Source organism: Schistocerca piceifrons, chromosome 4 (assembly GCF_021461385.2).
Source record: "Schistocerca piceifrons isolate TAMUIC-IGC-003096 chromosome 4, iqSchPice1.1, whole genome shotgun sequence".
Classification (NCBI taxonomy): domain Eukaryota; kingdom Metazoa; phylum Arthropoda; class Insecta; order Orthoptera; family Acrididae; genus Schistocerca; species Schistocerca piceifrons.
In genome coordinates, this window is record NC_060141.1 from 94,707,396 (window position 1) to 94,730,595 (window position 23,200).

Sequence of the window (23,200 nt, forward strand, 5' to 3'; positions counted from 1 at the left end):
AAAATTAATTTTGCAAAATTTTAAGAAAACAAACAAATAACCATAGGCATAAAATTTAAAACAGCTGACAACACATAATTAAACACCGGTGGCACTCAGAAGGCCTCCAGGGAGGTCGGTATGCCCTCGTTCACTTAGGTGGGACAAGTGGTGAGCCCAACTATACTTGATCCGTTGTAACCCAACCAGTTGACAGCCACGGACCGACCGATACAACGACTTGCTTCCCGTCAATCAGCACATGATAACTCAAACCAGCAATGTTACTAGCGTGATAATCCACAACGGACTACGTATTAGCGGTCAAAATTACACACCATGTTGGACAGCGACAACAGGTGAGGAAAGGACGCTGCCTGAAATTACGTTAGTGGCCAGGGCAGGTAATCGGAACACTAACGGCCACTAGGCAGAAAATTCCGCCGGCACACTTGGATTTGAAACACGGTAATAGTTAACTTCGCTGAAAAGAACACTGCCTGAATATACATCAGTGCCCAGGGCAGGGAACCAGAACATTAACGGCCACAAGACAGAAAATTTCACTGGTGCACTCAAATGGTAGTCGACCAGAATAATTAATTGCACCACATGGCGGCTAAATCTCAGCAGTAGAACCACTCGTTGTTACTCACTGGAAAAGCTCACCAACAGCAAACCACCGAAGCGAAGCATCACAGCATGAATAGACGTGGCGTCGGTAGTTGAAACCACTACTCAACTGTGACGTCCTGGGTCGGCGAACCACGATGCTCGTAGCGATCGGACAGCTCCACACACGCTCCGACACTACGCAGGGGCTGCCAGCGGCCCCAGCCGACTGCACCGCGCGGAGATAACTTCCCTCGTCCTCAACAACCGACCGACTCCACCCCAGACCCGCTTCCCGGAAACTATATGCACCAACCCAAAGATGGTACACGGCGCAACACATCACTGCTGTCACACGTAGAAGAAGAAAAAACCACGACCTAACAAGATTTATTGCTAACAGTATTTCGCTTACACACACACACACACACGCACAGAGAGATAGAGAGAGAGAGAGAGAGAGAGAGAGAGACACTTACTGCTGCTACAGTGGCAGGTTATCAAGATTTAAATGAGTTTGAACGTGGGCTTATAGTCGGGGCACGAGCGATGGGACACAGCATCTCCGAGGTGGCGATGAAGTGGGGATTTTCTTGTACGACCATTTCACGAGTGTACCATGAATATCAGGAATCCGGTAAAACATTAGATCTCCGACGTCTCTGCGGCAGAAAAAAAATTCAGCAAGAACGGGATAAACAGTGACTGAAGAGAATCGTTCAACATGACAGAAGTGCAACCCTTCCGCAGATTGCTGCAGATTTGAATGCTGGGCCATCAAAAAGTTTCAGCGTGTGAACCATTCAACGAAACATCATCAGTATGGACATTCAGAGCTGAAGGCCCACTCGTGAACCCTTGATGACTTCACGACACAAAGCCTTATACCTCGCCTGGGCTCGTCAACATCGACATTGGACTGTTGATGATTGGAAATATGTTGCATGGTCGGACGAGTATCGTTTCTAATTGTACAGAGAACACCACGTGAATCCATGGACCCTGCATATCAGCAGAGGATTATTCAAGCTGGTGGAGGCTCCGTAATGATGCGGGGCGTGTGCAGTTGGAGTGATATGGAACCCCTGATACGTCTAGATGCGACTATGAAAGGTGAAACGTACGTAAGCATCCTGTCTGATGATTTGCGTCTATTCATGTCCATTGTACATTCCTATGGACATGGTAAATTCCAGCAGGACAATGGTACACCCTACAATTCAAGAACTGCTACAGAGTGACTCCAGAAACACTCTTCTGAGTTTAAACACTTTCATTGGCCGCCAAACTCCCCAGCCATGAAGATTATTCAGCAGCCCTTCATACTCTTACGAGCAGCCATGCAGTATTCATGGTGTCAATTCCCTCCAGCAGTGCTGCAGACATAGTCAAATGCATGCCTCGTCATGTAGCGGCACGTCTGCGCGCTCGCTGGGGTCCTTCACTATATAAGGCAGGTGTACCAGTTTGTTTGGTTCTTCAGTATATATATATGAGCTGCTCGGGGGAACAAAATGGTAAGCGCCAAAATCACAGTTTCGAGATACAGCGCATCTTAAGTTTCAATTGATCTGCAAATCTGAATAATTCTTTTTGAACAGTCCTTTTATCCTGTAGTGATTCTAACATATATCTTCTACTATACAGACATAAATGAAAATCAGAACTCACTAAAACAAATGAAATATACAAAAATTATTACATTACCATACACCATTAACAACACATGGTGATATTAAATTTTACAGTAAGTCTTCAACACTTTACTGAAACTGCAAAATCATTCATCACTCTCATTACTAATGTTCTAACATTCTGCGTGGTGTCTGTTTGTTCTATATCGTGTCTCCCTACCACTTTCGCGCAACGACGCTCTGAGCGTGTTTTTTAGGGAATTTACTAGTTTGAACCTGGGAACTGTTGCTGGTAAGGAGACGCCAGACCACACATGACATGTAGAATTCAGAAGAGTTCAGTGAGACTAGCGATGATATAACCAAATACTTAATGATTTCAGCGTCAGCTCCACTGCACTCCCTGTAAAAGAATCATAATACTAACTAAATTTAGTGGAAGGGGTTCAAGGCTTTCCTATTTTTAGTTAGCTGGTAAAATAACGTCGAAAAAGCAGTTAAGTTTACCATTGGAAATTATATTCTACTCACAAAACATCGTTTATAAATTGCACTATCGATAAAAGGAAATGTTTTAATACAGGATGGTAAAAACCAACTGCGTTCAACAAAAATGTGAACGAATATTCCCTGAATGGGTTTCCAAGTTCTACAATGGATCGAAGGATGACCTATGCCATATCACATCTATAATCTAGGTTTAAATTAAGTTTCACAAAAGAGAAAACTATCAAAATGGTCTACAGTGACTCTCAATTATCTTTAATTACTTATCTAACTTGTCGTAAATTACAGTGGCTGATGTGGCTTCTCAATAACTATGTAACAGAAAAATCATCGCGTTTCAGATTTTTACTTCAAGTGGCAAATGTGAACACCATGAGCTTTTATTGACTATCGACACTAGTATTACGCAGAAAGAGGATGTAACAGATGAGACTTCTGCAGTTCTGAGTGAAGCTTTATGCGCTGTTATGCAGCATAGCGTGTGTTCATTACCTTGTCGGTGTTCGTCAGGGGGCGGCGGGCAGCACAGCTCCGCTCACCTCTCCGTCTCGGAAGTAACTCTCTCCCAACTTCTCCTTACTACAATTTACCGAAGTTGGTTTAAAAAAACTATCTGGCTGTGTTTTCATCTGACCAATCAGGGTCTCAATGTTAACCTTAAGATCCGCCTACAAAAATTCTGTCTATCCAATGAGAAACGTTATTCTTTTCGTGGTGGGGCATTGTTTTTAGAGTTTGCAACGTAACAAAGACGCAAAAAAGTCTCACGCTAAAACTTGCGGGTGGTGTGGTCCTAGCGGTTAGCTGGCGACGTGGGTGTCCGTCCGTCCCTTATCGTAGGGTCTTCCAGCTTAACACGGTTCTGCTCTCGGCTTCTGTTCTAGTTTCTCCCCTCGGAACTGCGTCTTTCTCACGGTGGGAAGATATGACATGCATTTAGGCATTCTTGTGTTAGTCTGTGGTATTCCATTTGCTCACTCGTTACTAGTATTACTTTGGTTAATTTAATGTCACGATTTATTCGGAGCTATGTGACATACCACTGGATTTGCTTATCATGTCAGGGTTTTCATGGAAGGTGTTGGATTTGCCTGACGCCTTACAATGTCTCTTTAATCTAAAACTGTTGGCTTTAGTGACAGGGAAATTCCAATGTGGACAGGAGGTATGTAATTTAGGAGCGACAGGACGTCAGCAAATTTCTTCTTTTCAATAAGCCTTGGCCCATTGTATTTAAGTCGAAGCGTAGGAACTGGTCCTTGCCTTCCACGTTTCCTGACGTTTATTTCATGCCAAATGTCATGACAAAATGTCTCGTTGATGAACAAAGATGATGTATATTCGGAGGTCACCTTCCACCTACATATTTTCCTTAGGTTGATATCTCGATCGTCAACTGTCTTCTTTCTGAAGACAAACGCTTCTTTAGAGTGTCGTATTTGATAGAAATCCTCTCTTTTCATATTGTATACAAGCCAACTTCTTGATTATCTCGCACCACTGATATGGACTGTACACATCTTATACTTGTCGGCGAAGGTAATTTTCAATTGTACTTCAGGAACAAAATGGCATGTACATGCACTTACCATTATGTTCGTGAAACGTACTAAAGACAGTATATTTACATAATAACATACCTCTGAGTCATCTGAATCGTTGGGAATGTATTCTGGATCCCTCTAGAAGATATTAGTATCATTGGAAGTATATTCCTCGTCTTCTGCCATGTTCACTGTTGCCATAATCTCAGAGATGTTTTTACTTGCCGCCATTCTCTCTGTCACTTACCATTATGTTTCCGCAACAGACGGACAGTAGCGCTTACCATTAAGCTCCTCCCTGACATCTGTTGAGTGAATTTGGAACTACTAGTAAGTTTACTGCATTGTGCATCCCACAGATGGTGTCATTAGCCATCTACCGCAAAATACACGGTGATGGCGCTTACCATTGTGTTCCCCCGAGCAGCTCATATATATATTATATATATATGGTCAGAAAATTCTTGAGGTTTTTGGTAACAATATTCCCCTTCGTATGCATTAAAAAATACCTAGCCTTTGTCCGTCCGAACTTTCATAGGACTATCGTGTAAAAATTTAAAGTAAATCGTTAAAGAACTTTTTACAGTGTTTGATAACAACGTTTTGCTTTTATATGAGGGGTGTTCAAAAGAAATGGGTATAATAAAAGTTTTTATTCAAAAGTCACCACAAGAGTCCTGAGCACAACCATCGGACTGTTTCACGAGGTGAAGGCTTCCCTGGTCCCAGTGCGCCCTTGGCTGCGACAGGAGGCAGCCCTCTTCGTCCAAGCTGAACCGCTTACCTTTGAGATTTTTTTTCCAAACACATGGATGACGCCGAGAGACGTGCGCGGGTTGTAGGGTGAAAACTCATGACGCTGTCAGTTGAAATTGGTCATTACATTTTGTGTGTATATGGAGACATGTGGACGCACGTCGCAGAATCCCTCCATGGGCAGCCCAGGCCGTCTGCTCTTGGTGGTCTTGTGTAGGCCCCGGAGTGCTTCACAGTATAGGTCACTGTCAATGGTTTTTCCGTGCTCCAGGAACTAGGTGACTATCGAACCACAGAAGTCCTAAAAGACTGTGGGTGAACATCAACGTGGCTGCTGAGTACACACCTACGAATTTTTTAGGGAAATGTGATGACACATGCTTCCATTGTCTGGATGTCTCACTGCGTTATCCCAAAGCGATAAACGCAAATTTCAATATTATATTTTCATTTGAACACTCATTATGTACTGATGACATATATTTATATATTTTGTATGTATTACAAAAATATAAAGCCTTGTCCGTCCGATTTTGAGCAAAAGTCTGATGTACGAGGGTAAGTCAACTATTATCGGCATAGTTATAAAATTTTATTCTAATCAGATAGGAAACTTAGAAGAACATCATATTTCGACATGGTCTCCTTGCGTTTCAAAGCACTTGGTCCATCGTTGTACAAGCTTCCTGATGCCTTCTCGGTTGAGCTGCGAGCCAGGAATGCACCACTTGTTTCACTGCTTCGTCCGAGGCAGATCGAAGGGCCCTTAATGCTTGAGTGGATCAAACAAGTGATAGTCAGAAGGGGCAAGATCGGGACCATATGGAGGATGGTCCAATATTTCGAATTTGAGCTTCTGGAGCGTTTCAGCAGTGTGGGCAGCAGTATGCGGACGGACATTGTCGTGCAACAACAAAACACCTTTTGACAGCGATCCTCGGTGTTTGCTTCGAATTGCAGGCTTTAGCCTGGTAGTAAGCATCTCACTGTAACCCACACTGTTTATTGTTGTGCCTCTTTCCCCATAATGTTCCAGTACTGGACTCTGTGCGTCCCAAAAAACCGTAACCATCAGTTTTCCTGCGGACGGTTGGGTCTTAAACTTTTCTTACACGGCGAATTTGGATGTTACCATTCCATACTCTGCCGTTTATTCTCCGGCGCGTAATGATGGATCTATGTTTCGTCACCAGTAATGATCCTGTCTAAGAAATTGTCTCCTTCGTTACCACAGATATCCAAATGTTTTTTAGCAGATGTCCAAGCTCGTTTGTTTATGCAACTGTGTGAGTTGTTTTGGGACCCATCTTGCACAAACTTTATGAAACCCAAATCTGTTGTGGATAATTTCGTAGGCAGAACCGTGACTAATTTGCAGACGATGTGCCACTTCGTCAACAGTTAATCGCCTGTCGAAGAGAATCATTTCAAGTGAACGCTCAATGGATTCTTAATTTATGGCGGTAAACGGTCGTCCAGCTCCTTCATCGTGCGTAACACTTGTGCGACCATTCTGGAATTTTTCAATCCATTAGTTGACACTCCGTTTTGGCAAAATATTGTTCCCGTACTGCACCAAAAGTCTTCGATGAGTTTTGGCCCCTTATACGCCTTCCGCCCACAAAAATGGATGACTGATCATAGCTCTTCTTTGGTGCAATTAGACAGCGGAGGAGCCATGATTAACAGCACGGCAGCGATAACGGAACTAACCTAGCAGCTTGAAAATTGCAAAGATATAATAACAAATAAACAAAGTATGCGTCATCAACGTAAAAAGACAATCCTACCAAAATAAACAAAAATATATCTAAACTGCGGATAATAATTGACTTACCTCGTAATTTGGTCAATAACTGTTCGAGGGATATGGTAACAACGCTTTCCCCTTGTCCAAGAGAATCAAAGGACTTTTTTTTCGAAAATCCGAAATTCTCACCCATTGCGACGCTAAAGTTTGAAATTTAGCTCAAACGTGCATCAAGCTTCCTCTGTAGTGATCCAAAAGCATGGCGTCCTGCGACGCCACCTTTGCGCTCGACGACGCATCAAATAACAAGGTGTCGGCACGTGTGAGAAAAAGGTTGCGTCGCAAGGTGGGAAGACCTTCACAGCCCGTCTTACACACATTTTCAGCCCTTCTTTTTTGATGTCACTGCGTTGTGGAACAGACCGGTGAAACCCATCGTTGAAACAATTCGGTTTTCTTGTGAACGGCCGACAAAAGCATTCTATACACACCACCACTCAGAATAGGCAAAGAACGGCATGAAGGGCGTCAGTGAAACCACTCCTTTCCCCGGGACGTTGATTCCCACACATTCCAAGGTACACAACTGCGTTTCGAGTGCGATAAGCATCAGAAAGGCATGCTTCACAATCTAGGACACTGCAGACACCCTAAGGGCGTTCAAATCCATCTTTTTGTAGCACTGCATCCACGATGTACCAGCTCGAACCCCTTTGGAACGCAGAGTGACCACAATTTTTGCTCTCGTGTATATGCTGGAATTACTAGGGACCCATCAAAACCATACGACGAAACTTGAACATTATCCTAAACAGCAAAGGGAGTTAATGCTTATCCACTGGCTACCATTTTGTGTCCTCCTGTGGCATCGTTCAAATGGTTCAAATGGCTCTGAGCGCTACGGGACTTAACATCTGAGGTCATCAGTCCCCTAGACTTAGAACTACTTAAACCTAACTAACCTAAGGACATCAAACACAGTAGTCATGCCCGAGGCAGGATTCGAACCTGCGACCGTAGCAGCAGCGCGGTTCCGGACTGAAGCACCTAGAACCGCTCGGCCACAGCGGCCGGCTCTTATGGCTTGTTCATGGAAGGGGGGGGGGGGAGGCGAGGGGCTGCGGCCTTGACACATGTGTGAATAAAATGTAAAAAGATCCCTCTACGACCCTCTAGTTCGGCAAAACCAGAGTGGCATCCTCCCACCTTTATTGAGAATTTTAAAAATGTACCTTTACAGACCGAGTGCATGGCGACAGTTTAGGTGCTTGCAGATTGGCAACCCTTTCGACACTCTCTGTTCCAGATGGCCTAATATCAGGCGCAAGAGTAACAACGCAGCATGCTGCAGGCACCTGGCACAAACATCACAGGTTCTGCCTTCACAGGTAAATTATTAAGGTGCTCAACAAACGCAGGTGGGTGCCACCAAGGATTTTGACGAACTGGCGGTGGACGCAGGGGGTGGGGAGGTCATAAAAGGACTCTTTTAACGGGCCTATTCTGAGCGGCGATGTGCCTGAAATATTTTCCTCGTCAACACATAAGAAAACCGCTTGATTACAATTCTGTACGTCGCGGTTCTAACCTCTATCGCTGCAGCTTCAAAAGAAGGCGTGAAACTTGGGTATGACACATCAACTGTAGCGACGGGCAGAACGGTGGTGCCAATGTGGCATCACTCATCCTTACACGTAACACGAATTTCTAAGCTGTGGCCGTTTCTCGCATGTGTCAGCACCTCGTTGTTCCTAGCGTCGCCGAGCCCGGAGCTGATTTCGTAGGTTGTCATACTTTTGTACCATTACAGAGGAACGTTGTACGCACTTTAGAGCCAAATTTGAAACTGAGTTGTCGCAATGAGTGCGAATTACGCTAGGCGTCGTTGAACAGGTGGTGGCTCTGAGCACTGTGGGACTTAACATCTATGGTCATCAGTCCCCTACTACTTAAACCTAACTAACCTAAGGACATCACACAACACCCAGCCATCACGAGGCAGAGAAAATCCCTGACCCCGCCGGGAATCGAACCCGGGAACCCGGGCGTGGGAAGCGAGAACGCTACCGCACGACCACGAAATGCGGGCAGTCGTTGAACAGATTCGCACGCCGCCAAGAGCGTACGCACACCATATTCCATCGCAGTCTTCGTGGTAGCAGGTCTGAATGGCAACTGTTTCAATGTATTTGTGACATCAAGGTAAAAGAAACGTCGAGTTGACATAGTCGCGGATATTAAAGGCGGGACAACGTTACGTGTTTTCCGCCTCCTACTGCGACGTGAAGGCGTTGCTTTTTGTTGTGCAAATTCCTGTTTTAGGTGTCGCGTAGAGGGCAGCACCTGTGCACAGTGGGGAGTCTGATTCGTCAGTCTGTCATCAAATGGGGACACTCTTGTGTTTGTTACTGCGTGTAGTGGACAAATTGGTTCAAATGGCTCTGAGCACTATGGGACTTAACATCTGTGGTCATCAGTCCCCTAGAACATAGAACTACTTAAACCTAACTAACCTAAGGACATCACACACATCCATGCCCGAGGCAGGATTCGGACCTGCGACCGTAGCTGTCACGCGGTTCCAGACTGAAGCGCCTAGAACCGCACGGCCACACCGGCCGGCTGTAGTGGACAGGAAATGGATGGTTACTCTTGTGAGGAAAGGGCAGACATGTGAGCAATGGTAAAAAATTGCTGTTTTGAAGAGCGTGCCGCAGCGCGTTGTGTGAAGCAGTCGCCCTTCGTTTCTGGCGGAGGCGCCGCTGTGGTAATCGCAGCTTTTGGTGTCTCCCTCTGGTGGGAAAGCGGAAAGATGGCCTGTTCACGTGCATTTAAGGGGCGCTATCAGCTCGGGAGGGTGGTCAGTCGGAGTGAGGCTAGGTCGGTCTCGCATCACCAGTTGCTGGTTGGTCTCTCGTTTGCATGTGTGCGGCAGTTAGTGTCTGTCTGTCGTCGGAGTGCTAGTATGTCTGTCCTTTGGATCAACTTTATAGCCAGAAAATGAGAGTCTTGCCACTCCGCCAGTAACAGAACTCAGCTAGTGGTCGCCCGGTCGGGGCTGAGTTCCCGCATCTGAGTCTGCGCGTTAGGCCTCCAGTCTGCTGGAGTTGCTCGGGGAACGGTCGTTGGCGGTTGGATCGGTAGGTTGGTCGGTCGCGCACTGAGACACGAGATGACGTGTCAGCCTTGAGCGTCGGCGCATATGAGGTCCCCACTTAAGTCCAGTGGGCAGCGCCGTGTAGAAAGGGGTAGTGGCTTCGCGGTTCACACGAGAGCAACAGGAGCGAAACCACGACATCGGGCTGGCCGGGGCGAGCTGCGACGCCGTGAGACGGGAGATCGGCGCGCCTTCCTGCGTCCGTTGAAGCGGCTGGCAGCGGACGGTTCGGGAGAGCGTTGGGGCTGCTGCGCCAGGTCTTCGCCAGATATCACAGTTTATTAGAAGTTAAGTGATTGGAGATATGTTGTTTCATTTACTTGTTAAATTCTACTTGTTTTCTTGGTGAGGTCACCAGCCGCTTTGTTTTGGGGTCGTCCCACCATTCTTTTCCGTTTGCCCACCCGCGGGAAGGTGGTTATTTGTGAATTGGGTGGTCCGTTTTTCCCTTGTGGAATTGGGGAGGTTTAGAGCAATCTGCGGTTCAGGTTGTTTAGTAACCCCCCCCCCCCCCCAACCCCCCCCCGCCCCCCCCGTCAATCTGCCGTACATTGATAGCTGCCTCTGTCATGTTTGTCGGATTGGTGTTAACGAATTTATGGAATTAAGGTAAAGACCGAATTCCTGAAATATGTTTTTATCTTGCCTATCATCTTGCGAGGCGGTATATGTGTAATGCATAGCATGTTGAACATTTTACGTAAGTCTGAATTTCATGGGTTTTATTTAAATAGTCATTTTTATAAAGTTGCTACCCTTCCACCGTAAGAGCCCTTTTAAAGACAAATTGCACTTTTGGTGGCAAATAATTTCTTAGTGTGAGTGTTTGTACCATTTCCATCCCTCTTACGGGGTGCATAGTTAATGTGTTTGTGTGAGTTGTTAAAATATTTAGTTTAAAGTAATCTGGTGTGTTGCAGATTTGCACCAGTGTCGTTTTTCAGAAGTCGTTGTGAGCGGTCGTGACTACGGCCGTGTTGAAAGGGAGCGGAAGCTTCTTAGCCTGAAGGCTCCTACTGTAAAATACAAAATAAAAATAATAAAAAATCGTTATTCAGCGTTATTCTGCCTCTGAATAATTGTAACTCGATATTTAGAGGGTGCTTTCTGATTGTAATTTTAAATCAGTTTTGGGAAAGGCTTTTAGGAATAAAATTCACATTTGTTTAAGGTAATTTTATTATCCATCAGTTATTTCCTGGCAACTACTTCCACGCTCACCTAGTGTGATTAAATGTGTTAATGTTCTTGGTGAACCGCTAGTAAAGAAAGTAAATTCTTTAAGAAAAGATTTTGAAAGTAAAATTACGGTTCAACATGCATTGTGCTTACGGGACGGTGGATGGAAATGCTCACGCTGCCCAACGTTTGTACGTTCGGCGATTTCCGAATGGTCGAGTGCTAGAACCACGCACAATGAATCCCTTTCACAGGTCCTTACGAGAGACATGGTCACTTGAGGTACGTTTTCTACAGGCACGTCCTCGTAACAGCACATGTGCATTTAAGTCCTGTTTCAAAACCTGGTGTATTCGTTTTGGGTTGCAGGTGGGAAGGCCCAACGGACTCGAACGTCAATGCACAGTGCGTACACCAGGGCCTGAAGAGGAGGTGTTAGCACAGCTGGTACATCTACACCTACATCTATATGGTTACTCTGCAATTCACGCTTAAGTGCCTGGAAGAGGGTTCATCGAACCATTTTCATACTGTTTCTCAACCATTCCACTCTCGAACGGCGCGTGGGAAAAAGGAACACCTAAATCTTTCCGTTCGAGCTCTGATTTCTCTTGTTTTATTATGATGATCATTTTTCCCTACGTAGGTGGGTGTAAACAAAATACTTTCGCATTCGGAAGAGAAAGTTGGCGACTGAAATTTCGTAAATAGATCTCGCCGCAAAGAAAACCGCCTTTGTTTCAGTGACTGCCACCCCAACTCGCGTATCATATCAGTGACACTCTCACCCCTATTGCGCGATAACACGAAACGAGCTGCCCTTATTTGTACCTTTTCAATGTCCTCCGTCAATCATACCTGGTAAGGATCCCATACCGCGGAGCAGTATTCCAGCAGAGGACGGACAAGAGTAATGTAGGCTGTCTCTTTAGTCGGTTTGTCGCATCTTCTAAGTGTTCTGCCAACAAAGTGCAGTCTTTGCTTCACTTTCCCCACAATATTATCTATGTGGTCTTTCCAATTTAAGTCGCTCTTAATTGTAATTCCTAGGTATTTAGTCGAATTGACAGCCCTTAGATTTGTGCGATTTATCGTATACCCTAAATTTATCGGATTTCGTTACCCATGTGGATGACCTCGCACTTTTCTTTGTTTAGTACCAATTGACACTTTTCGCACCATACAGAAATTCTCTCTAGATCATTTTGTAACGGGAATTGATCGTCTGTTGATTTTACTAGACGGTAAATTACAGCGTCATCTGCAAACAATCTAAGGGGGCTCCTCAGATTATCACCTAGATCATTTATATAAATCAGGAACAACGGAGGGCCTATGACACTACCTAGCGGATCGCCAGGTATCACTTCTGTTCAACTCGATGATTTACCGTCTATCACCACGAACTGTGACGTCTCTGAGAGGAAATCACGAATCCAGTCACACAACTGAGACGATACTCCATATGCACGCAATTTGATTAATAGTCGCTTGTGAAGAACGGTATCAAAAGCCTTCTGGAAATCTAGGAATATGGAATCGATGTGAGATCCCTTGTCGACAGCACTCATTACTTCATGGGAATAAAGAGTTAGCTGTGTTGCACAATAACGATATTTTCTGAATCGGTGTTAGTTATGTATCAATAAGTCATTTCCTTGAAGGTGATTCGTAATGTTCGAGTACAGTATATGCTCCAAAATCCTATTACAAATTGAGGTCAGTGATATGGGTCTGTAATTCAATGGGTTACTCCTATTTCCTTTCTTGAATATTTTGTGACCTGTGCTACATTCCAGTCTTTAGGAACAGATCTTTCGTGAAGTGAGCGGTTGTATATGATTGCTAAGAAAGACGCTATTGTGTCTGCATACTCTGAAAGGAACCTGATTAGTATACCATCTGCACTGGAAGACTTGCTTTTCTTAAGTGATTTGATTTGTTTCGCAAAACCTAAGATATCCACTTTTATGTCACTCATGATAACAGCTGTTCTGCTTTCGAATTCTGGAATATTTACATCGTCTTCTTTCGTGAAGGATTTACGGAAGACTATAGTTAGTAACTCGGCAACGGCCTTGCCGCAGTGGATTCACCGGTTCCCGTGAGATCACCGAAGTTAAGCGCTGTCGGGCGAGGTCGGCACTTGGATGGGTGACCATCTAGGCCGCCATGCGCTGTTGCTATTTTTCGGGGTGCACTCAGCCTCGTGATGCCAATTGAGGAGGTACTCGTCCGAATAGTAGCGGCTTCGGTCAAGAATACCATCATAACGACCGGGAGAGCGGTGTGCAGACCCCACGCCCCTCCTATCCGCATCCTTCACTGATAATGACACGGCGGTCGGATGGTTCCGGTAGGCCACTCGTGGCCTGAAGATGGAGTGTATTTAGTAACTCCGCCTTAGTGGCACCATCATCGGTAACATTTCCATCGCTGTCGCGCAGTGACGGTATTAACTGTTTTTTGCCACTGGTGTACTTTACATACTACAAGAATCTCTTTGGGTTTTCTACCATATTTTGAGACAATATTTCATTGTGGAAACTATTAAAAGCATCTCGCCTTGGCGTCCGCACTAAATTTCGAGCTTCCGCGAAACTTAGCCAGTCTTGGGAATCTTGCGTTCTTATGAATTTGGCATTGTTTTTTCGTTGCTTCTGCAACAGTGTTCTGACGAGTTTTGTGTACCATGGTGGATCAGTCCCGTCTCTTATTAATCTATCTGTTGCTGTCGATGCTCTATCTTACCGTAACCTCAACAAGCTCGCGGCGTGTTGCACGGGGAATGGGTGTAAGATATTCCAAAATTTTGCGGTGAGGGATGAAAATAATTTGCATCCCCATCGCCTTCAGAAGGCCGCACTCTTAACCCACACAATTTTCCACGTCTATTTCTGCCAGTGGTTTTTGCAAAGTTTTGGCATTCTACTGGAATTTCCGAACCGTGTGCTTTTCACGGATGAGGCATCCTTTACACGAGAGGGTATGGTCAATAGCCCCAATCAACACATATGGGCACGGGAAAATCCCCACACCGTCTTTGTTCGAGGTCACCAACAATTGGGTCGGCTTAGTAGGCGATAGCCCGGTCGGTCCATACGTTCCCCAGCGACAGAACGCACGAGAAACTCTGCCAGAGTTGTTGGAACGTGTTCCACTGAACGTGAACGTGCAACAGCCAGTATTTAGCAGTATTACGGTGCACCTGGTCACTTCAGAAGTGCAATGCTAATGCAGTGAGGTGAAGCCGTTGATGAGAACTGGATAACGCGCAGACCAATTTGACGACCACTGATTTTCTCTTCTGGGTCCACCTGAAATCTGTTGTCTATGAAACACCTATTGAGACTTATGAAGAGCCGACAGTACAAATTATGGCAGCCTCCGATACAATTTGCACTTTGCAAGGAGCGTTTGAAAGAATGCGACAGTCACTCCAGCGTCGTTGCATGGCGTATATTCAAGCAAACGGGTGTAGTTTCGAGAACTTTCTGTAACAGTTTTCAAATAAAGGTTATAAAACTTCACCCCAACTTCTCATTTACGTTGATGCTAGAAACATTTTGAAAACGTTGCCCTGCAGACCTGTTACGATGACAGTTTGGATGGCATGCCCCCAGGGGCTCAGCATTCATTTGCTGAGTACGGGCTTGGCGACCCCTGGGTCATGAGCTGGAGACTGGTCAGCGCCGCCAGTCTCCTGTCACCGTAACCCACGGACATGCTTCAGCGACCACCGCATGGCGCGGCGGTGGAATGTTGTGTGCAGCGGGGAATGGTAATCTTGGCTTGACCGCCTGGATTGCGAGGAAGGCCAACCTCTACAAAAAACCCTCAATCTTACGGTGTGCTCCACGCCTATAAGATGCATGGCTGTTGGGGTGGAACAGTCGCAAGCGGGCAACCTCTGGGAGATCTGCCGCATCCCAGTTGTATAAGGCTTACTCAGGCACGCGGGGCTCTGTGTGAGCGGACCTTTAGTTCCCTAGCTGCTCATGGGACCGCAATGGACCCTTCGACCTCTAAATTTCCCCCTACCAGTGGATTGGGTGCGCCACTGGTAGGAAAACACACCCCATCGAAAAAGCGACTTCGTGCTACGAGTCCTCCAGCGCCTGGTGTTGCTAGAGATTTATCAGACTGTCGTAACAGAGCACATGGTGATAATCAGAATGTGTGTTTGATTATTAAACGGAAGGAGGGTAGCTTTGAGAGGGTTTCTCCCTTTTACATCCACAAGGGTCTTGGAATTGCAGGAACACTGAAATCTGTGAAGCGGCTGCGCAATGGGACTCTGTTACTTGAGACTTCTAATTACCGTCAAGTCGCTTCTCTTCGGAAAACAACCTGTCTCGGAGAGTACGCTATCGAGACCGAGCTCCACTCCACTCTGAACTATAGTAAGGGTGTTGTGACATGTAGGTACTTGGTGGATATCCCCACAGACGAATTAAAATCTGAGTGGGCTGACGAAGGTATTGTTGACGTGCAGCATGGGGATGTAGTCAAATCCGACTCGTTTATCCTCACGTTCAGTTGCCCAAGACTCCCAGAGCATGTTAAAGCGGGGTTCTTACGTTTGCCAGTACGGCCATATTTCCCCAACCCAATGCGCTGTTTTAAATGTCAGCGCTTTGGGCATACTACGCTGGGGTGCAATGGGATAGCCACTTGTGGTAAATGTGGTCAGCCTGCCCATGAAGGAGCCGATTGTTCATCGCCTGTGAAATGCGTGAATTGCTCTGGGAGTCACCCTGTCTGGAGCTGGGTCTGCCCCATCTATCTCGAAGAACGGAAGATACAGGAGATTAAAACATCTAAGCGCATCCCCTATGATGAGGCCAAGAAGCTCTTTAAGGCCATGCAACCTCCTGTGTTTACGACATCTTTCGCTTCCGCTCTGAAAAAACCGGTACAAATGGCCACTGATGCTACGCAAACGGAGGTTGCTAGTGTTAGCACTAATAACTGCGTTTGCCAGTGCACTTGTGCTGCTGCGGTTGTTTTGAAACCTGCGGCTCTCCCCGCAACGTCGGACAAGGCCGTGGTTACTGACATTGGGGTACTTCCTGCCTCTCCCCATATGGCGCCTTCTGCCCAGGCGAGTAAGCTCCAACTGTTGACAAGGCTCTGCATTTAAAGCCCCCCAAGACAAAGACGCCGAAGGCGAAGGTTTTGCCACCTGAGGAGACTGATCAGGGTCGGTCGGATGACGAGGCCATCGTACTGTCTGACATCTCCCGTGGGTCGTCATTGGAGCTGATGGACATTGATGTCGACCGGGGGCGATCTTCTCGCTCCAGGAATAAATCTCCGGCCAGTACGGGCTCTCCTCCAAAACACAGAGGCAGGGCGAAAGTTCAGCCACCCTGATCACTGGCTCCCATATTACAGTGGAACCTGAGTGGGTTCAGGACGCATGTGGCCGAATTACAACTCCTTGTACGAGAGTGCCCTTTGTGCTTATGTCTCCAAGAGACACATTTTCGGGCCACTGATGCTCCTTCTTTACGGGGCTATACCGTATATCGAAAAGATGATCTGACGGGGGAAAGGGCAAAGGGTGGTGCTGCGGTTTTTGTCCGTGACATGCACTACTCATCTGAGCTCCCTCTCGTTACAGACTTGCAAGCAGTTGCAGTTGACCTTCTTGTGGGTCAGAAGCTCACAGTCTGTTTATTTACCGCCTCAGGATGCAATAGACTCTGAGGCTCTCACAGACCTTATTAGCTAACCCCCCGCCCATTTCTTCTTCTGGGGGACTTCAATGCTCATAATGTCTTATGGGGCTCTTCGACTACTTGCCCCAGGGGTCGCATTCTGGAAAGCCTCATGATGTCTGAAAAACTGTGCATCCTCAACTCTGGTGTTCCCACTCATTTCTGTACTGCTTCTGGGTCGTCATCAGCTATTGACCTTTCCTTTTGCTCTCCAGCACTCGCGGATTCTGCTCTGTGGGAGGTTGATGCTGACCTCCATTCTAGTGACCACTTCCCCCTTTGGATTCGCCTCCTGGATGAGGCTATGGCATTATCAGTGCCGCCCCAGTGACACCTCTGCAGAGCTGACTGGTCACTTTTCAGCCAACTGGCTGTTTTGGAACACCGTGCCAGCGTCCACGAATGGGTAGACCATGTTACAGCCGTGACTCTCCCATGCTGCTGAATTGTCAATCCCACGGTCATCCGGTCATCCCAAGAGGCGTCCTGTCCCTTGGTGGACCACTGAGTGCCGCTCAGCCATCCGAGCCCGCTGTGCAGCTTTGCACCGCTTCAAGTGCCGTCCCTCAGCTGACTATCTTGCGGCCTTTCGGGTGGCAAGGGCCAATGCGCGGCGAGTGATTAAAGAGAGCAAACACGGTCATGGCAATCGTTCTTGAACTCCATCTCCCGCTCCACTAGTTGTACGAAAGTATGGGAAGCCATCAGGAGGATTTCCAGGATAGCCAGTTACCTGTCGCGGCATTGCTGCATCAGGGATGTCTCCTCTCGGCGCCGAGAGACATTGCCCAGACACTGGCCATGCATTTTGCCGAATCTACCGCCACTATTAACTGTGATCCAGATTCCTGCCGCTACCGCACTGCCATCGAGAGGGGTCACTTGGACTTCCGGTCTCCAAATTCTGAACCCTACAACTGCCCCTTCACAATGTGGGAACTGGATTCGGCGCTGTCTATGGCTCATGATACTGCGCCTGGTCATGATCAAATCCGGTACAGCATGCTGCAGCACTTGTTACTGCCTTCCAAGGATGTTCTCCTGAATTGTTTTAATATGATATGGTTATCCGACACGTACCCTGACTCGTGGAGAGAGGCGATTTTGATTCCCCTCCTCAAACCGGGGAAGGACCGAACGCATCCCAGTAGTTATCGAAGTATTGCTTTGACGAGCTGTGTCGGGAAGACGTTGGAACGCATGGTCAACCGTCGCCTGGTTTGGCTGCTCGAGACCAGGCAGCTCCTTAGCCCCTCTCAGTGTGGCTTTCGGAGATGTCGTTCAACTATAGACAACTTGACCCTGCTTGAGGCGGCCATCCAGCAGGCCTTCCTACGTAACCAGCATTGTCTAGGTGTATTCTTTGATATTAATAAGGCGTATGACACTACTTGGCGCCGCCTTATCCTCAATCAACTCCATCAGTGGGGCTTTCTTGGCCGTCTCCCCATCTTCATTCGGTCCTTTCTTTCCCACCGCCTCTTTCGATATCGGGTTGGTACTCTGCTTTCTGATTTGTACGTGCAGGAGAATGGTGTTCCTCAGGGAAGCGTTTTAAGTGTCACCCTCTTTGCCGTCGCCATTAACAGTATCACGTCCACTATCCGGAGTCCTGCCCAATGCTCCATGTTTGTGGACGATTTTGCTGTTTTCTGTTCTTCCTACAGTCTTGTCACTGCTAGTCGGCAGTTGCAGCTTACGATAAAGTGATTAGAGGCATGGACTGCGAAGACGGGTTTTACCTTTTCTGCAGACAAATGTGTGTGTGTTCATTTTAATCGTTCTCGACGTCTTTTTACCTCCCCTGGAATGCGTCTGAGGGACACCATTCTTCCTTTTAGCGACACTGTGAGATTCCTAGGCCTCATTTTTGATTCCAAGTTGTCGTGGTTGCCTCACCTTAAAGACCTCAAGCTGCGGGCCCTGAAGGCACTGAATATCTGGAAGTGTCTGAGCCATCGGTCCTGGGGAGAAGATCGGGCGCGTCTGCTGCAGTTTTATAGGGCTTTCGTTCGATCGCGTCTTGACTATGGTTGCACCGTGTATGGGTCAGCAAGGCCTTCGTATCTGAAGATTCTTGACGCAGTACACAATGAGGGTATCAGGCTGGCCACTGGTGCCTTCCGTACCAGTCCCATCCCCAGCCTGTGTGCTGAGGCAGGGGAACCGCCGCTCGCCATCCGGCGGAAACTCCTCATGGTGCGACGGGTGTTTCAATTCCTTGCCTGTCCTACCTCCCCTGCGTACCCTACCGTTGCCCGACCGCCTATGGAACGTCTCTTTTCCAGTCGTCCCAGAGCAACGAGACCATTTGGGATTCGTGCCAAGCATTTGCTTGAGTCCCTTGGTGTGGAGCGTGTGGCCCCCCAAGTCCAAGGTTTTACCCGCCTGCCTCCCTGGTTGCTCCAGAGGCCCAGCTGCACTACTGCGTTTGTTTTTACCTCCTTCTTTCCCGATATTTTACACCAGCATCCCGACCATGTACCAGTATTTACGGATGGCTCTAAACAGGGGGACTCTGTTGGTTGTGCTGTTGTTTTCCCCGATCGAGTCGTCAAGTTACGGCTTCCTGCGGCGTTTACCATCTTTGATGCCGAATTGTTTGCGATCTTGCGGGCATTGGAGCAGATGAGATGCGTTCCCAGTCTTAAGTTTCTCATCTGTTCTGACTCCCTGAGTGCCCTTCAGACCATGCAACACTTGTACCCAGCGGATACGGTGGTCCAGAACATCCATGATGCCCTACTTCACCTGCAACGGCAGGGGAAGGAGGTTTCTTTCTGCTGGGTGCCGGGGCACGTGGGTATTAGGGGAAACGAACAGGCGGATGTGGCTGCCAAAGATGCATGTTCCCTCCCTCACGTTGTTGAATGTGCCGTCCCCCTCCATGCTGTTACCTCCCTCCTGCGTTTTCGTGTTATGCGTCAGTGGGAAGAGGAGTGGCTGGCAGTCGGTGAAAATAAGCTGCGTCTGGTCAAGGCCACCACGCGGCCGTGGCGTACGTCCTACCAGTCATGCAGGCGGGATGAGGTTCTCCTCACTCGCCTCCGCATCGGGCACAGTCCCTTAACGCATGGTTTCTTACTCCGGCGGGAGGACTCCCCAATCTGCAGTGCTTGTGGCGTCCAGATTACTGTCCGCCACATTTTACTTGACTGTCTTTTATTCTCTGACCAGAGGGCGGTGGTTTCTTTGCCACAGGATTTGCCCTCTATTTTGCAAGACGACGCAAGGACTGTGGTTAAGGTCTTACGGTTTTGTATCCTGTCCAATTTGTTGCCTCGGATTTTAGGGAGAGGTTTTTAATGCGCTGCTGGGTGACTGGCTCACCCAGATTTTAGGTAAGAGGTCCGCCAGTCACGATTACCTCCTTGTTTCCCTTCGGTTTCTGTTCTCTTTTCCTTGTGTTTCCTTTCCTTTTTAGTGCGTTTCTTCTCCTCTTGTTTTGCTTCTGTCTGTGAGGATGTGGAACTGCGTCAGGTCTGTGTCTTTTAGCCGTTCTCCTTGCTTTCTGTCCGTCTTAGTCCCTTCACTGCATCTGTTCCTGTTTTTATGCGTTTGGGCGCTGATGTCCACGCTGTTTAGCGCCCATAAACCTCAAACACACACACACACACACACACACACACACACACACCGGATGGCATGTTGTGTGCCTACCATCTTGGTGGCATGCGACGCTTTCAATGATGCGTACGTGGGTTGCTATGTGAAATATGTTGGTATGACCCACTCTACCAGCCCTCTCATCTTCTACATTCATTCCAGACTCATGTATATCTGAGCCGTGCTGTGGATCGCGTTGGTGCTGTTTGTAGGTTTCCGCGCTATATTGGAGGCCAGACGGTATCGTTTAGTTGTTTGTCTTCTTCGCGTGTGGACTGGCGCCACTCGGGGTTTCCAAAGCGTTACCTGTCCGCTAGTGGCAGCAGCGGAGGTTATCGATATGTAGTAACTGTTGCCCTATCTTTGGAACGACGTCGTTGTTTTCCGGGTCTTGTGGGTGGACGAGTTCAAATGACTCAAATGGCTCTGAGCACTATGGGACTTAACGTCTGAGGTCATCAGTCCCCTAGAACTACTTAAACCTAACTAACCTAAGGACATCACACACATCCATCCCCGAGACAGGACTCGAACCTGCGACTGTAGCAGTCGCGTGGTTCCAGACTGAAGCGCCTAGAACCGCTCGGGTACCGCGGCCGGCTGGACGAGTTCGGTTGGGGACTCAGGAGGAGCCAGGTCCGCGCAGTGCTAGAACACGCCGGGGCCGCAGACGGCACGCATGGACTGCCGGATGGAAGGGCTCTGGTCACGAGGGTGCACGACCTCGTCGTAAACCGGATCCAGCAAGCTTTAAGATGAGTGCACTTCAATCCAAGTAGCGAAACCTCCACCTTTGTGATGTCTCGGAATTCGCCAGTTACTTGGGTTCGTGTTGCTACTCGTAGCGTCACCGAGGCGAAGAGCAGCGAGTGGAGTGCTTGGGGAAGGCATATCTGATTAGCTTTCCTCGAATTCTTATTACTTTTTACTGCGTTCAACTTGTTGCAATTTGTTAATTTCAACCAGAGGTAATTTTCTTGCCTGGTGGCCTCCAACGCCCCAGTTACCTGCCCTGGTGGTCAGTGTACGTAACGGCAGTGTACGTTTCCTTGCCTTACCGCTGCTGTCCGGTAAGGCGTGTAGTTTCTACAGCTTTCTTGATTGTAGGCCGGTTGTTGATTATTCTGCTCTGGTGGTAGTGATTCCTTTCTCGTTCCGGCCGCTCTAAACACAGTATTCTGTGGACGTAGTGCAGACCGCCGGTTCCGGCTTTGACGTGTTGTTCCATCGTTGCATGTGGTTTATCGGACGTCAGGTAGCTTCAGCAAGATTATCATTAGTCATTCGTTAGACTGCCTCTAGTCTGAGTTACCATCTTGTGAAGTGAATGCAACTCTTGGCTGCTTATCTCATCGCTCGCGAAAGTGTTTGTTGCCGGACCTTCTCAGAGGTCGATCGATACCTGGAGCACCGTCTGTTGCCCCTTGGTTCTTGTAAGACATGATTGTGTGTTCTAAAAGGAGGACTAATGGCCAGTAGTTCAGTGAAACGCTCCTTCAGCTCACGCTTTCTGCGGGTATAATCTGCCTCAGTACCCTTTAAGGAACTCATGTACTGGTCCTTGTGTTTTATTATTGTATTATTTATTACAATACATTGTAAGGTATATTAAAGGTTATTTATGTCTAGTTAATAGTTCTGGTCGCCTTCTGGAATAAAAATAGCAGTGTTGTGTAGTGTTCAGTGGATGTTATGGGCTGTGTTACAAAGTTTATCATCATCTCATTCCACTCATTTGGTGATTAGTTGCTTGTTTTTTAATTAACCTTTGCTATTGTATTTGCTGTTTTACAGCAGGTTTCTAAATTTTTTATATTGTTGCCGTTCCTGACGTGTAAGGCCTTCAGCCGTGAGTGTGGTAATTTGCCTTAAAATTCTAATTTGGTATTTGTATTTACGCGGCAAGCCTCTAAAATCTTATTTACTGCCATTCCTAGCGTCTGATGCCTTCTGCTGTGTTTGTGGCGACTTGCTTTTAATATTTAAATATCTATAATTTGTAAGTTGCAGCGAGTATTAAACAATTCTTAGTTTATTGCCATTCCTGGCGTGTAAGGCCTTCTGCCCAGATTACAGTGGATTGCTTTTAAAACATTATCTGCTGTATCTGTATTTAATGTTGATTTGCTAAATTGTAACTCACTGAAAATACTATTATATACACAGTTGTTTATTCTTTCATTAATAACGTGTGGTATTTTTATTAATTGTCGAGTCTGGAATCACTGGTTTAAAATAAATTGTGTGTAACTGTGAAAGGCAACCAATTGTGACTGATTACGGCCCCGTCCACAATCGTGACCGAATCCTGCCTTCCTTTGACTGCCAGGTTTTAGTATGCAATGTCCGAATGTTCATTACAGTATCGTGTAAAAATCTGAAGTAATTCGGTGAATTTTGGTAACAATGTTAGAGAGCCACTTGTTTTTACATAGTAATCAAAATCTGTATATGCTGTGCCACTATGTCAGAGAACGTCCTAGACCTATCCTGACCATTACTTCCTTTTTTATATGTTTTAAAATCGTACCCCGGCAAATTGGTGTTTTTCATGCCGGAAAATGATGCTAGAAACATTGCGTGTCGTTGCCCGTAATAAGTAACTTCTTAAAAGTTCGTACAGTCGTCCATTATAGGCAACGCAATTAAAGATAGCCGGCCACTGTGGCCAAGCGGTTCTAGGCGTTTCAGTCCGGAATCACGCTGCTGTTACGGTTGAATCCCGCCTCGGGCATGGATGTGTGTGGTGT

At 47.0% G+C, this 23,200-nt stretch overlaps 1 pseudogene; it reads left to right on the top strand.

Annotated features, from left to right (window-relative positions):
• The first annotated feature begins 13,189 nt into the window (after positions 1-13,189).
• On the top strand, positions 13,190-13,307 carry LOC124796792 (annotated as a pseudogene).
• The last annotated feature ends 9,893 nt before the right edge of the window (positions 13,308-23,200 follow it).